The sequence below is a fragment of the Eschscholzia californica genome, unplaced genomic scaffold, assembly GCF_041429995.1.
Source record: "Eschscholzia californica isolate CP2 unplaced genomic scaffold, dmEscCali1.0.p SCAF_1, whole genome shotgun sequence".
NCBI classification, from domain to species: Eukaryota; Viridiplantae; Streptophyta; class Magnoliopsida; order Ranunculales; family Papaveraceae; genus Eschscholzia; species Eschscholzia californica.
In genome coordinates this window covers 44,942,182-44,955,754 of record NW_028238198.1, presented here as the reverse complement: position 1 = coordinate 44,955,754, position 13,573 = coordinate 44,942,182, and the positions used below count along the sequence as shown (strand labels likewise).

The following is a 13,573-nucleotide window of genomic DNA, read 5'->3' as shown; positions in this document are numbered from 1 at the left end:
AATTAAAACCATTCATACCAAACTCAATATAAATGTCTAACCAATGTTAGATATTAGAAACGGTTTAAAGGTGAACAACCCTCACCTATTAGGTTATTCATAGGTTACACAAATTTACATCAGAACGTCTTTGCTACTTATAAATTTTGATCTATCTTTGCATATGGATATTCTATTTAGTTTATTTACTAACCGGTTTTGGGCCCGAACCACCCAGTTTTTTGTCAGGGTTATCATATGTGATAATTCAGTCTACCGCTTTTACTAATCTAGCAAGAATTGGTGCTCTGTCTACATATGGGGATGACAACGCAATTCTTAACATTACTTAATCCTCGAGTTACATCGATAGAGGAACAACAACTTCTGAAAACTTAGGTTGGTATTGCGGTACATATATATAGTCATGGGGTTGTTGGTTCTCTTTTTTAGGTAGATCAAGCTGGGTTTTCTCCTCTAACCCCAATTTTGACTCACTCATAGGCAATTGTTCTTCAGAGTCGTGGTACCGTGGTTGTTGCAAAAACAGACATAAGAAAATCATGGGCTACTTAGTTCGTGGATTTATTCAACTCAAGTGATGCCAAAATAATTATTAAATGGTCCAACTGTTTTAGTGTTGTTCTGTAACACCCCAAATCTAGATTTCCACGTCGGCCGCCATGAAAACCTAATATATCCATTAAAAGAGACAAATAATATCAAATGTGAAGCTCATAAGAATCAATAAATCATCTAAAAGAAATCCATTAAACTTTCTTAACTCAAACAATGGTTCCGAACCATCGACACGTAGGTCGGACAATAACGAATGAAAAAAATAACTATCTAGAAAGATAAACTCTAAATAACTACCTAATCTCGAAAGTGAAAACTAAGAAAGAAGCTCTGAGCTGACGAACTGGGATCAAGCTGGTGGCGCTCCCCGATCTCTATCACCTGAAAAATAGTAGGCTGGGTCAGAACCCAGCTAGTAGATTTCAAATTAAGGTCTAAATAGACCAATTCAACAACAAAACCAAGTATCGAACAGAAGAAAAACAATAACAGTTTATCGTGTTACACCTTTCGTGTCAACACCATCAAAGTCAACCTGATTCACAGCTGAAGAGATTCAAACAATACAACCTCCCTTTTGGAGGGGCATAACCAATTTTGAAGTCCACGAGATAGCTTCACTTAGCATCTGTGTTTGCATCGACTTAAACCTCTTAATAAACCATGGATACCTCCCAAGAAGGGGATCAGTGCAACACGAGCACTTCTCATATGAGTAGGAGGCGAGCCAACCTCTAGTTGGTAAATTACTTCTCAAATTAGAAGTATGTGGTCCACAAGAATGAACTTGTGTTTGCATCGATCATCCTTTCGAGCCAACCACCTATGGATTACAACCGTCAATCCATATTAGAACTCAAGCTCCTGGTCCTCTAGGTTGTCCAATATCACATTGACAAACCCGTGTTTGCAATTGACCCACATGTCGAGCCAACCAGTCTTAGTTCAATTCATTAACGAAACTCAAGATCATGGTCCACCGAGTTATCTAATATCACATCAATAACTAGTGTTTGCAATCGACCCACATGTCGAGCCAACCATTCTTGGTTCCGACTAGCCTACGCTTTCTAGGTTAACAACCTAAAGTAATATATCACACACAACTATTAATAACACTTATGCTCCAGTATCATACACATCATCTCATACAATCAAACGAGTCAAACATGATAAATATTGGTTATAATATCACTATAATCTATTACGATGAATTTACTTATATAAATATGTCTAGAGATGCAAAATACTACATCTAATTGATCACAAACATCAATTATCAACATCATTCACATAAACACAAATAATTCTTAGCTTCTAGGTTGCTGTCCGGATCTATTTGTACTTAATTTATATAACCTTAATGGCCTAGGTTGCTGTCCGGGTATATAAATACTCTATTAATATAAGTATAATATTCTAGGGTTACTTTATTGTTGTTGGGATTAGTTTCTAATCAAGTATATGTATATTGTATCACTAATTGGTACTAATTTGATGATAACCTAGCAAAAATTCATGGTTTAAAGTTGTTGTTCTAACCATTCAAATCTAGGTTTGAAATTAAAGAGGGCTATGTAAACCCTAGGGGAAAAGAAACCTACGTCCATCCAAAGCTACCAATGAAAGGAACTCCCACACGAAGAAACAACGAATCCAAAATAACCAACACCTTGATTCTTCTTTTTTCCCCTTCTTGGATTTCACCCTTTTTATTTATTTGTTTAAACTCCCTCACCCTTTCTCTCTCTAGAAAACGGCTGGAAAGAGGGGATGAGAATGGTTGGTATTAGGGTTTCTAGTAAGTGGGGTTTTAATTTAAAAGGAAACATTAGCCTGGGACAATACCAATTCACGTTGGGGACCTGGGAGTGTTTCCTTACTATAGGCACTCTCCTAAAACACTCAAGGACACTACAATCTTCCCCACTAAAAAAAATTTTGTCCTCGAAATTGAATGTACCTATCTAGAGAAAAATATGAGGATAACGAAGTTGCATATCGTCTTCACGCTCCCACGTAACTTGTCATTGTGGTGATGCCACTGAACCTTGACCATGGGAATCGTCTTTCGGCGAAGGACATGCTCTCTACGGTCAATAATCTGAACTGGTTCCTCTTCATATGATACATTTGGCTGGAGCTCTAAATCATAGTAATCTATCACTGAATGTTGATCTCCATCTCTCACATGTTTTCGAAGCATCGAAATGTGAAAGACATTGTGAACTCCTGTGAATCTTGCAGGCAAGCCAAGACGATAGGCTACTTTTCCCACCTTCTCAACTAGTCTGAAAGGTCCAATGTACCTAGGAGCCAACTTTCCTCTCTTACCTAATCGTAAAACACCTTTCATAGGTGACACCTTCAACAAGACCTCATCTCCAACGATAAACTCCAAATCCTTACGTCGCTTGTCAGCATAACTCTTCTGACGACTTTGAGCTGCTTGGAGCCTATTTCGAATCAAAGCAATTTTCTCAGAAGTGTCCCGAATCACCTCTGGTCCTTCTAGTTTAGCGTCACCTGCCTCTGTCCAACACAATGGTGACCGACAAGGTCTCCCGTATAATGCCTCGAAAGGTGCCATGCCAATACTAGACTGGTAACTATTATTATATGCGAATTCCACCAAAGGCAAATGATCTTGCCAACTCCCTCCAAGATCTAGTATTGAGCATCTCAACATATCTTCAAGTACTCTGTGAACTCGCTCTGTCTGCCCATCAGTCTGAGGATGAAAAGTTATACTGAAATGTAAAGATGTCCCCATAGAAGTTTGGAAACTCTTCCAAAACCGTGAAGTAGAGGACGAATCTCTATCTGAAACAATAGACATCGGAACTCCGTGTAACCTGACTACCTCCTTGATGTAAAGTTGTGACAATCGATTTCCAGTATCTATCGTTTTCACTGGTAGGAAGTGAGCCGACTTAGTCAACCTGTCTACTATAACCCAAATGGCGTCAAAGCCTCTACTAGAACGTGGTAAACCTGTGATTAAGTCCATCGATATATTCTCCCATTTCCACTCCGAAATGGGCAACGGTTCCAAGAGTCCCGATGGATGTCGATTTTCTGCTTTCACCATCTGACATACATTACACTTCCTCACATACTCCGCAACATATTTCTTCATCCCTGACCACCAAGACTGCCTCTTCAAGTCTTTGTACATCTTGTTACCTCCGGGGTGAACTGTGTACTTACTTCGGTGTGCTTCATCTAATATATCCCGTCTCATGATCGGATCTACCGGTACATATAACCTCCCTCGGAATCTCAATCCGCCTTCCTGCCCGGTACTGAACTCACTCTCAGTCTCTTGCATTAACAAAACCTATTTCTGGCACCACTCATCATCAACTTGGGCATCCACAATACGATTCAACAAAGATGGTCTAACAACCATACTACCCAGAAATAACGAGTCAACTCCTGACCCAACCACGTCAATGCCGTATGTTGCTACATCCTCCAACATCTTCCACTAGTTCATCATCAATGTTGCCACGATACCCCTCGTTGTCGGCTTAGTGCATCGGCTACCACATTTGCCTTACCCGGGTGGTATTGCAACGTGAACTTATAATCCTTCATCAACTCCAACCACCTGTGCTGACGCATGTTCAACTCCTTTTGTGAGAAGAGATACTTGAGGCTCTTATGATCGGTAAAGAGATCGAACTTCTCACCATACAGATAGTGCCTCCAAATCTTCAAGGCAAACACTATAGCAGCCAACTCTAAGTCATGAGTTGGATAACTTTGCTCATGTGGCCTCCACTGCCTAGAAGCATAAGCAACCACTTTATCTTTTTGCATCAATACACAACCTAAACCCTGAATAGAAGCATCAGTATAAATCACAAATCTGGTGTCACTCTCTGGAATGATCAACACCGGTGCCGTAGTCAACTTCGTCTTAAGTTCTTTGAAAGCCTCATCACACTTTGTATCCCAAGAGAGGACCACTCCCTTCTTTGTAAGATTCGTCAAGGGTCCTGCAATACTTGAGAACCCCTTGATGAACCGTTGATAATACCCAGCCAATCCCAAAAAACTGCGAATCTTAGTAACCGAGGTAGGCTGCTTCCAATTAAGCACAGCTTCAACCTTAGAAGGGTCAACCAATACTCCGCCCTTAGAAATAACATGGCCTAGGAATTTTACTTCCTCTTGCCAAAAATCACATTTCTCGAACTTTGCATATAACTGATGTTCCATCAGTCTCTCTAACACCAATCTCAAGTGATCTTCATGATCCTCCTTAGTCTTGGAGTAGATAAAAATGTCATCAATAAAGACAATGACAAATTTATCCAAGAAGTCCCTGAACACCCGATTCATGAGGTCCATAAACACTGCAGGAGCGTTAGTCAAACCGAAAGACATAACAAGAAACTCATATGAACAATAACGTGTCACAAATGTTGTCTTAGGAATGTCCTCCTCTCGGACTCGTAACTGATGGTACCCTGACCTCAAGTCAATCTTAGAGAACCACTTGGTCCCTCTCAGTTGATCGAACAAATCATCAATCATTGGTAAAGGATATTTATTCTTCACAGTAACCTTGTTGAGCTCTCTATAATCAATACACAACCGCATCGTCCCATCTTTCTTTTTAACAAAAAGAACAGATGCACCCCAAGGAGAACTACTCTGACGTATGAACCCCTGATCTAGTAATTTCTGAATCTTGTCCTTAAGCTCTCGCAATTCTATCGGGGCCATTCGATAAGGAGTTCGGGCTATAGGGTTAGTACCCGGTTCCAACTGAATGCAGAAGTCAACCTCTCTGCGTGGTGGCAACCCTGGTACATCTCTAAACACATCGTGGTACTCACTAACCACATCAATACTATCAAGACCCTCACTCATTACCGGATGCTCTTCTAGCTCTACGTTACTCAAGCGAACCTCTCTCATCGGACGAGTCAATGCTGACACTGTAAACACTTCTTCCCTTGGAAGAGAAAATGTGTGTTTTGGCATAACTGCCCACAAGTGCATGGTATGAGGCAAGCCAATCCATGCCTAAAATCACATCATATCGCACCAACTCAAGCACAAAAAGGTCTGCAGCGAAGTCTCGCTCACCTAATCTAATAATACATCCCTTACAGATGTGGTCTATCACAATCAAACCACCCCAAGCAGAAGACACTGAAAAAGAATTCTCACATCGATCTAGCTCTATGGGTAACTTACGAACAAAAGAAATAGAGATAAATGTGCCCATGGCACCAGGATCAAATAAAATTTTACCCGTTCTAGTATGAATAAGGAATGTACCTTCCACCACATCAGTAGGTGCGCGATCATCTCTAGGAACGATAGCATTCAACTGTGGCTGCTGCCCACGTCCCTGTGGTCTGCCCTGTGGGTTACGCTCATGATGACGCCCCTGATTTCCTGTCTGAGCTCTAGTCCTCCTCGGACAATCAAAAGACTTGTGTCCTACATCCTGACAATTATAACAAACTCCTCTAAATGGTCTCTGTCCCACACCATCAACCTTAGCTATTGGCGGTTGCCTATCAGTAGTCACCACCGCCATATCCCGGTTGCCCCCTCGACCCGAGGCCTTTTACCGTCCCGCTGACCATTATGGTCGTTGCGTTGATTCCAACCAACCTTCCCATAATTTCTACTCTTCCCGTTTTGTTCACCCTTGCTTTGCACTTTGATTCCTCTCTGCTTCTTTGCCTCCTGTATCCGTGCATCGTGAACCTTAGCACAAGAAACCACCTTCTGATAGGTGTCGAAACTAGGTTGCCCTGCAATGTACCTAGCAATGTTGTCATGCAACCCATTTACAAACCTCTCGATCTTTTCCTCCTCATTGGGAATTAGTTGAGTAGCGAAGAGGGGGAGTCTGTGAAACTCATTCTCATACTCCAAAACCGATTGATTCTTCCCTTGCTTCAATTCTTGAAATTCCCTCTTAAGTGTTTGTTGTGCTGAGAAAGGAATAAAGTTTTCCATGAAGACCTTCTTAAATTCTTCCCAGGTGAACCTCAACGGATCCACTAGCCTAGACTGAGTGTCCCACCAAGTAGCTGCATTCTTCTTCAACTGGAACACTGCCATCCGTTGCTTATATTCCTCGGAGCAATCAAAGGCCACGAACATCCTCTCTATCTCCTTACACCATTCATATGCCTCTACCGGTCCTCCAGTCCCATCAAATATTGGCGGTCCCATTTTCTTAAACTCATGGTAGTACTTCAACCAGGTCATCTCAGTCGGTGGCCTCAGATTCACAGCAGGACCCCCCGTCTCTGGTGTCGGATTCTGCGCCTCAGCTTGTTCCCTTGTTTTAGCCTCTACTGCAATGTTAATCAAATTTTGCAACGCGGCTGCATCAATGGTCACTGTCGCTCCTCCGTTCAGATTAGGAGTTGTGGTTTCATGACCCCCTAACTGTGCCTGTGAACCTTGGGATCCTGTAGACCCCCCTTCCTCAATAATAACACCTCGACCTCGACCTCTACCACCTCCTCGGGTGCGAGCACTGCGACGTCCTCTGCCACGACCAGTAGCCCATCCGCTTTCCATAACTCTATTCACATCCAAAAGAGAAACTAAATTAAAACTCAAACAGTGAATAGCTCTGTATGGAAAATTACCACATATTATGCGCTTAACGGGGTTGAACCCTATCACACTGACCCTAGGATTTATGAACCTAGAGCTCTGATACCACTTTGTAACACCCCAAATCTAGATTTCCACGTCGGTCGCCATGAAAACCTAAACTCAAAGCATTTCTCCGCAGAACAGTAAACATAGGTGATGTACCCATCAAAAGAGACAAATTATATCAAATGTGAAGCTCATAAGAATCAATAAATCATCTAAAAGAAATCTATTAAACTTTCTTAACTCAAATAATGGTTCTGAATCATCGACACGTAGGTCGGACAATAACAAATGAAAGAAATAACTATCTAGAAAGATAAACTCTAAATAACTACCTAATCTCGAAAGCGAACACTAAGAAAGAAGCTCTGAGCCGACGAACTGGGATCAAGCTGGTGGCGCTCCCCGATCTCTATCACCTGAAAAATAGTAGGTTGGGTCAGAACCCAGCTAGTAGATTTCAAATTACCTAAGTTCTAAATGGACCAATTCAACAACAAAACCAAGTATCGAATAGAAGAAAAACAATAACAGTTTATTGTGTTACACCTTTCGTGTCAACACCATCAAAGTCAACCTGATTCACAGCTGAAGAGATTCAAACAATACAACTTCCCTTTTCGAGGGGCATAACCAATTTTGAAGTCCACGAGATAGCTTCACTTAGCATCCGTGTTTGCGTCGACTTAAACCTCTTAATAAACCATGGATACCTTCCAAGAAGGGGATCAGTGCAACACGAGCACTTCTCATATGAGTAGGAGGCGAGCCAACCTCTAGTTGGTAAATTACTTCTCAAATTAGAAGTATGTGGTCCACAAGAATGAACTTGTGTTTGCATCGATCATCCTTTCGAGCAAACCACCTATGGATTACAACCGTCAATCCATATTAGAACTCAAGCTCCTGGTCCACTAGGTTGTCCAATATCACATTGACAAACTCGTGTTTGCAATCGACCCACATGTCGAGCCAACCAGTCTTAGTTCAATCCATTAACGAAACTCAAGATCATGGTCCACCAAGTTATCTAATATCACATCAATAACTAGTGTTTGCAATCGACCCACATGTCGAGCCAACCATTCTTGGTTCCGACTAGCCTATGCTTTCTAGGTTAACAACCTAAAGCAATATATCACACACAACTATTAATAACACTTATGCTCCAATATCATACACATCATCTCATACAATCAAACGAGTCAAACATGATAAATATTGGTTATAATATCACTATAATCTATTACGATGAATTTACTTATATAAATATGTCTAGAGATGCAAAATACTACATCTAATTGATCACAAACATCAATTATCAACATCATTCACATAAACACAAATAATTCTTAGCTTCTAGGTTGCTGTCCGGATCTATTTGTACTAAATTTATATAACCTTAATGGCCTAGGTTGTTGTCCGGGTATATAAATACTCTATTAATATAAGTATAATGTTCTAGGGTTACTTTATTGTTGTTGGGATTAGTTTCTAATCAAGTATATGTATATTGTATCACTCATTGGTACTAATTTGATGATAACCTAGCAAAAATTCATGGTTTAAAGTTGTTGTTGTTTTAACCATTCAAATCTAGGTTTGAAATTAAAGAGGGTTATGTAAACCCTAGGGAAAAAGCAACCTACCTCAATCCAAAGCTACCAATGAAAGGAACTCCCACACGAAGAAACAACGAATCCAAAATAACCAACACCTTGATTCTTCCTTCTTCCCCTTCTTGGATTTCACCCTTTTTATTTATTTTTTTAAACTCCCTCACCCTTTCTCTCTCTAGAAAACGGCTGGAAAGAGGGGATGAGAATGGTTGGTATTAGGGTTTCTGATAAGTGGGGTTTTAATTTAAAAGGAAACATTAGCCTGGGACAATACCAATTCACGTTGGGGACCTGGGAGTGTTGCCTTACTATAGGCACTCTCCTAAAACACTCAAGGACACTACATGTTCTTTATGAGAGAATTAACGACACAGATACAAGTTAAAGCTATGAAGTTTAGAAGATCATCAAGAATTTCTTGCACGGTTTGTGTTCTAGGCCTGAAAATCACGAAGTTATCTTTTTAGTTTAATATGATTTATTGTTGTGATGCATTTTCCATATTGATGTTTAAGGAGCCACGTCTGTGAAGGCTACCTTTCATGAAGTGATATTTATCTATATTTATCCATCCTTATTTAACGAGCTAAATAAGCTCTTCAACAAGGTCAGTTCAATACTAAAAAAAACTTTGATCTTTAAGATTTCGTGATGATGTTTCTACCCAGGTGTTTTTTACTAATCTCTATATATAAACTGAATCTGCAAAACATCATAACTATCTGTCAGAATCAGATTGAAGTTTGTATTAGTTACAATTTTTTATTTCTTGAATCCCTATATGGTATTGTAAATAATACATATATCATTTTTCGAGTTTTTCCACTTTTGTATCTTTATTTTGAAATGCATTCATATTTTAATCATACCCCTTAATTCATCTGATGGAAACTATTTCTCTCTACCTCTCTTTATCTCTTCTTCTCCCATTAATTCATCTTAGAAATGAATGAAAAACAAAGAGGATGCAAATTTTAAAAAATGAAACTGCATAACTTCCTCTCCCCCATTGAAAATACATCTTGATTTTAATCATACCCCTTCATTCATCTCAAAGAAACTATTTCTCTCTCCCTTCATCTCCTCATTTCCCATTAATTCATCTTTAGAAATGAATGAAAAATTAAGAGGATGCAAATTTCAAAAATGAAACTACGTGTCTTCCTCTTCCCCCATTAATTGAATTTTGAGTCTACATTTTTACCGTGCACCCTCATGAAATTGTAGGTATTTTTCTCTCTAAATTTTTCTGATATCTCTTTGTTTCTCTATCTAGAAGATGGTTATATGGATGACAAGTGTAATTAAACCGTGTTTAGAGTAGTTGGGAAACAAAACACTAAGTGGAATGTATTAAAGAAGAGAAGGATTAAAGCGTATTCTTTTTCTTCTTCACCTTCCGAATTTATGATCTTATGGCAACAAGTTTTGTTGTAATGATCGAGCAGGTTCATTGCAAGGTAAAATCCATTCTTAATTTTGTAAGAGTTCTTTTTTTTTTATGTATTTGAAGTTTGGTTATTGGAGTAAGCAATAGATTCGAGTTTTTTCTCTATCCTTTCGGAAAAATAAAAACTTGAGTATATAGATGTTGGGTTTGGATTAGGGATTCTAATTTGGAGGATTTTGGAATATGTTTCAGCTTTGTGGACTTGATCTTATAATGATTAAGGCGAGGATATCTACCATTCTAGATGGAAGAGATAGAAATTTTTCTTTATAAGAGAGACAAGGTTCTTAGTCTTTCGCTTTAGTTTTTGTTTGTTGGTCATGGTCTTTCATTATTTTAGTCTTCTTATAAAATTGTAATGGTTATGTACTTGATATATCAACGAAACATCCAATTTTCTCTGGAAACTAAGCTCCTCAAAGTAAAGTGTGAAGGACAATTTCCAAATTATACTAAGTTGATCTTTTCGAATAAGTATTTCCACAGAGGTGAACGCTCTCATGAAATTGTAGATATTTTCTCTCAGTATCTTCGTTTAACATTTTATTTTCGTTTCACCTTCTATGATTTTCATTTTTTCTTTCGATTTTGTTTTAGTAGTGATGTCTTCTCCAATATGTCAAATCTGCATTCATTGCTCTGAGGTATAGTTATTTCACGGATTGCTTTGTTAATATAGTTATAGTTGCTTTAGAGCACTCCGATGTCCATTTTGTTCTTGTGTTCCAAAAGTTGTTAAGCAATTAATGATTTTTAGTATAAAATTGAATAATTTTATAATCCATAAAATCCAGGTTCGATCATCAGACCTTCCCAATATCGTCAATTTCAAAATTAATTATACTGATATCTTAAGATTAATTACTGATATCTAATCTAATGAATATGAAAGAAATTATGTTTTTATTCATTATAAATTTACATGGTTCACGTATCATACATTGCTAAACTTATTCTGTAACTTGTGATGAATTAAGGAAAAATCTGGTACCAATATGATTTTTTGTTAACTATTATCAATTTCGAATTCGTTTTCGTATGGGTATTGAAGATAGAGTTCTTAGTTTATTCTCTTTTTTCTATTTTGATTTATCATTTTATGAACAGCAAAGTATAAAATTACAAATTGATGATAAACTAGAAAAAATGTTAACCTTATATCAAAATTCTAGAAAAATTGTACAAATTTGGTCAGATACTTGTCGACATATTTAATATTCATGAAATATGATGACAATATTTTGAGCTAATAGCCGTAATTTAGAAAGGATCCAAAATTTTCATCTAAGATTCAAATTCCTTTGTCGGAAACTATGGTCGGATGTACTTCTTGATTTTTGTTTAGTTCTTTCTACTTAGTAAAAAATAAGATTCTGGTATGTTTGGACCAACTAGGGTTGTTTAACATTCAACAGATAAATAGGGAATTACAATGGTGTGGAAACTCCTCGGAGTACAAAATACATAACATGGACCAAATGACTTAAAAAAATCGTAAGTTATTTTCTTCCTCCACGGTTTTGTGATGCACAACATGCTTTACGAAATTGTTAGTCCATGCCGAAGGCACGGGTCATGCCTAGTGTATATGCGTGGTATAAGCCGGTGTATCCGACAGGATGAAATTTGTTGAGCCACTTGCGGAATCAAATAATCCAATGTTAATTGACCAATGCAACTCTCATTTAAGTGTATAACATACAATTGTCGTAAAATCAAATTATAACATAAACATTCTCAATTTGCATATAAAGTACTCCAATTTAGCTAAAATACATTTCGTTCTGGGATATTCTTTCTTTTCAGCTCTCCACAACTTTCTCCACTCCTCAATTCAGGTCATTATATTACTTTCCAAAAGTTGATTTTCGTCTCTTACATGCTTATGTGATTCTTTCTTCTGCACTGACTCTAACTTAGTTGATACCTAGTTTTTGGGGGAGGTCAGACTCCAACTTATAAAATTCTTATATTAAGAGATATGAACACATCGAAAACATAATAGTCAGGATGGTCGAGTGGTCTAAGGCGCCAGACTCCAACTGGAATTTTTTTACTTTGCTTATATCTATCTTATTTTAGTAAACAACCAAAGAAATTCTTTTTTCAACCCAATTGAATAATTTGAATCCCAACTGTGTTAAATCCGATCAAAGATCTCAGTTGAAATCAAACCAAAATGGTTTTTCACTCACTAAGATTTTCGCTACGTTTTCAGATAGAAATGGTATCAAAGACGGGGATGCTCATCTTTTTGTCCATTCAAATTAAATATCAAAGATACTCAGCCAGGGTTTAAAAACCCCATGTCCATTACAAATAACTAGGTTTCTGCCACATCTTACGGACGCGACAGATCCCTCTTGGCTAACGCCGAAGATGACATCTAAATCAAAATTTCTAAGAAGAACTCTGCTCTATAGATGGAAAAAACAGAGAACAATCAGTAATAAAGATGATTCGATTTTTGGAAAGAAACTAAAGAAGATAAGGGAAAAGAAATGGGGAAGGGATGATAACCAACTCGTAAATAAGTTGTAAATCGTGACAGAAAATCGTGTATATGGAGAGAAATACGTGGGTAGTAGTTATTGTAGGGATATCCTAACAATTTTGGCCGATTTACACTAATACCCTTCTATTTTGATTTAATTTACATCAAGAGGATTTTATACCCGCCGTCGAATGTGATCTCTGTCAAACTCTCAACAAAAATAGACGACCAGACTTATCCCTCATGTAACCGACTGACCTGTTTTAATATATAGGATGTTGAAAGAAAAATACGATACAAAATTACCGTTGACTTGCCTAGTCGGATATCTAACTCAAATTTTGTTTAGGATTCTATAAAATTGTACTAGTTTTACAAAAATGACAATGACAACATTAGAATGCTAAAAACGATATATATATATATATATATATATATATATATATATATATATATATATATATTAAAAATGATAATCCAACAAAACTTGACGAAATTAGATGATGGTAACGAACGCCAAACATCAATGGTTGGTCTGCCTGTGTTAAGTTTGTGGTCATCCAACTCAAAACCAATTGGAAATGAGTGAAGGAGACCTAAACATTATATTCTTGGTTGCTAGATAGCCCTCTCCTATGTGGGACTATTCCCACACGCCCCCTCACGTGTGGCGTGGTTAGCCAAACACGTGTTTTTCTTCCTGGGTGACGTGGAGCAGGTAGGGCTTTTAAGTCTATAACATGTGGCCCTGGCTCTCATACCATGTTAATTTTGTGGTCATCCAACTCAAAACCAATTGACAAT

At 38.0% G+C, this 13,573-nt stretch overlaps 1 long non-coding RNA gene across 1 annotated transcript; it reads left to right on the top strand.

Annotated features, from left to right (window-relative positions):
* Positions 1-9,761: 9,761 nt before the first annotated feature.
* LOC147567095 (uncharacterized) lies at positions 9,762-10,750 on the top strand. Its single transcript, XR_015237556.1, has 2 exons — positions 9,762-10,285; positions 10,468-10,750. It is a non-coding gene; the product is annotated as an uncharacterized LOC147567095 (long non-coding RNA).
* Positions 10,751-13,573: the final 2,823 nt, after the last annotated feature.